Raw genomic sequence first — 3756 nt, 5'->3', positions numbered from 1 at the left:
ACAGCCCTAAATTGAAGGGGAGATACAAAGTCAACAAGAAGGAATTAAAGATCAGTTACATGTCAGAAGAAAGACTCCAGTAAAATTCAGAGAGTAATTGGTCAGGCTATAGCTCCTCAGGAGAGGATCTGAGGTTCAAAGGGCAGCACAGATTGATCATATGGCAACCCACTAAAAGGCCAGTGTCACCAGGGCTGTGCTAACAGCTCTGACATGTGTAACATCACAGCACCACAGGGGTTTTGAAGTGGGAAGGCACCACAGGAGACAGTCTAGACCAAACCTCCTGCTCAGAGCAGCGTGGGCTACAGCGAGTTTCCCAGGGCCACATCCAGCGGGGTGTGGGATATCTCCAGCAATGGAGACTCCACAACCCATTTGGCCACCCTGTTCTGATATTTGACCACCATCACAGCCAAAAAGGGGTAAATGGACCTTCCTGTACTTCAGTCCTGTCAATGGACACCGCTGGGAAGAGCATGGATTTGTTGTCCTCAGTCCATCACCCAGGTCATTAATGAAAATGTTACACAGTTCTGGCATTGTTTTTGAATAGAAAACAGGCACTCCAGACCATCTACACCTTGTTCACATCAGTGAAAGTTCAAGGTATGTCCTTAGATAACCTGGGCTGGCACATTACCAAGGCAGCAGAGGCAGAGGGAATCAGATCTGAGGAAGTTTCTGGGACAGGCAGAAGAAGTTACAGGGGGATCAGAAGCGAGTAGTTATTAAGGAAGAGAGGTCTGGAATAAACTTTTACCCACATTGCCTACAAATACACATTCAGTGCTGCTGAACCACAGGGGGGATTGGTTTGTTTGGTTGTTTTACAGACAACCAACCTCTGAAATAATCATTCCATTCTTGCTGGTGCTGGGATTCTGTGTCCAAGTTGGCATAGCATGTTTAAAATCAAAATATGCACAAGTTTAAGGTAATCCTAAAGAGAGCAAGAAGAATTAGTAGAGGAGAAAAGGTCACTGAGAGGAAAAGTTGGAAAAAGAATGCTGAAAAAAGAAAACAAACCAGGCTTCCACTGCACTCACGTCATTACAAAGAGGATGCAAAGGATGAAATTGGCTTAATTTGCAGACAGAAAGATTTAGGTTGGATGGGAGGGGGAGAAAAAGCATAAATCTAAAGCTAGCTTTGGACTTGAGGCTACCTAGAAAGTTTAGATAGGTCAGACAAACACTTCTAACAACAATCCTGCCTCTAAGCAGAACAACAAGCTGGGGGCACTCATGAGAACCTTTCCCTGCCTTTAATGACAGTGGATTTCAAAGGCTGCTCTGCCCTTTCACGAGGTTTCAGGAAGGTTTACAGATTTAAACATTTAAGAGTTAATAAAACACATTATCAATTCTACGCTGTTTCTTTGGGTTTTCTTCCCATCCAAGTAGGAATTGTTTGTGAAAGGGCTGACACTGAAGAGCAACTTGTCAGGGTTCATGCAAGTTCAATCTCCATCTGATCATTTTAATGATGCTTGGTGAGAATCTGTTTTGTGCAGTTAATCTCAGCTCTTTGTTCCCTTCCCTCATTTGAATCTGCACCCAAACCCCACGAGCACAGCCCTATGTCCCCAAATGAAAATGGAGATTGAAATGAAATTGGGATTGATAGAGGTTTGTTGTAAGAATCTTTAATATTTTCATTATACTTATATGAGCACGTTAAGATGTTCCCCTTATAGAATGGGAGTGTTGCAGCTTCAAACTCTCTTGCATGATGGTTCAAGGTGCAGAAATCGAAATGAGCACAAGCTTGGTGGTGCAGCCCAACCCAGAGATCTCTTCCAGCAGTCTGTAACAGGCACCTCAGCTGCACTGCCCTGCAAGTGCCAAAATTCTGGGGCAACAGGCAGAAAAAAGGGGAAGACATGGATTTTGAACAAAGGTAAAAGTGCAGCAACAGGAAAGGAGCAGAAGTGCAAAAAGCCTGAAGGCAGGTAGAGTGAGATGGAACCTATGGGGCTTTGGATAGCCCAGGAGCCACTTCAGAGTGTCTGAGAGCTCTGGGTGGTTGAGAACACTCTGAGGTGCATCAGTGTTTGGTGGCTGCTGGAGGGGCACCACAGTTACACTCTGGTCTGGTCCCCATCAGGAACTGGAGGGAATTTGGGTTGAATTTCAAGCAGAGCCTCTGGTTGAGCTTCCTCCAAAAAAGCTACCCAGGTTGTTCAAGGCAAGGTTGTTCAAAATTGCAGTGCTCCAAAACAAACTCCTCACTGTGATGAAGCCTGGCTTGACCCAACCTACACTGAGGTGGTCCTATTGTCCATCCTGCCCACAGCTCCACTCCCCTGCCCCATCTGCAGGTGCCTGCAGCAGGGCATGGAAATGTGGGCACCAGGAGAGTGACCTCACCAGTGTCCAAACGAGGCAAACCAAAGATTCTGATCAGGCCCAAGAGCCCAGAAAGGAAATTTAGAGAGCAATGAGGTTTCTTCTCGGTCAGCACCTGCTGTGTGTGTATGAGCTCCAGTCTGACCAGGGGGAGGGAGTGGGTGCAGCCAGGGGAGGGGGAGAGTTTGGAACTGCTCAGACCAGGCTCCCACCAGCCTGAGATGTCACAGAGCTGCACTGGAAGAAGTCATGTAACAGTTACAGATGGAAAAGGACCCATCAAAACCTGTGCATGCTTTGATGGAAAAATGTGACCTCATCTTTCAAGAGCATTATCCTCAAAGTTTTTGCCTACCAGCTCGCATGAGGAAAAGTACATCTCTCCAGATTAAAGGCCAAAGGTAAGCCTGTGTGCCATCTCATCTAGTCTTCAGTCTCATTCTGAAATCTTCAAACAGTGCAAAAACCAGAAGCACTGCCTGACATCTGATGCCTGAGAGACTTCAGCTCGTATTAGTGGAACAGTCAGTACTCATTTGGCTGGGAATGGATTGTGTGGAGCTCATACAGGGTAGCACTGGACTTTGCACACATGTTTGTGCCATAGAAGAGCATTTTCCAGACCCACCTCTCAAGAAATTTCCACATGGAGTCTGTAAAAGAAACATCCACCTTGCAGCCCTCTCCCACCAGCTCTTCTTTGCTGAGAAGAGCTGTCACTTGTTTGGGTCTGCATGAGAGCCCAAAGCAGAAGCTCAGAAATCCTCTTTTCTACTGTGCCACCCAAAATCTTCTACCTCCATGACCTGCAGCTGCTGATCTACAACCCCATCCCACCAGCAGTGGCCATGGAGCTGGGAATAAAAACATTCTGGGGAGAAAAGAGGCGTTGTGTGAAACAGGAATAAGAACTGGGCTTGTAGAGGAAAGCTCAGCTCCTGAGCCTTGGGGTGGGAGAAGAGGTCATGGGGACTCTTGCATGGTATGAAGTTTTGTGAGTCTGCAAAGCCCAGTCAAGCTGCACATGGTGTTGGGAGGGACAGGTCTGTATGACCATTCCTTTCTTCGGATGTTTCAGGAACATGTGGCAAGAAGTGCTAAAGCCCTCTCCACATCTCCAGCAAGACTCATGCCAGAAAAGGCTGAGTTTTGCTTCTAGCTGTGTCCACTGATATTTTTAAGAGAGATAATTACAAGCAGATATAATTGAGGATCAACTTGTTCTATGAGAAAAGCGTTGCTGGTGCAGGAACATGCCCAGGGCCTCTGCACTTTGGGTGAGATTTATTTTATGAGCTTTCTGCCTGCTAAAAGCCCTCTCATTGCAGTTGTTCTGTATTGCTGAAGTGCACTGAATGCAGGGGGTTGCTGGCACAACAGTAAATGCAGGTAGGGGTGAAGGTCA

The sequence above is a fragment of the Myiozetetes cayanensis genome, unplaced genomic scaffold (assembly GCF_022539395.1).
Source record: "Myiozetetes cayanensis isolate MyiCay16 unplaced genomic scaffold, myiCay2020 scf27, whole genome shotgun sequence".
NCBI lineage: Eukaryota > Metazoa > Chordata > Aves > Passeriformes > Tyrannidae > Myiozetetes > Myiozetetes cayanensis.
This window is presented reverse-complemented; position numbering follows the sequence as displayed.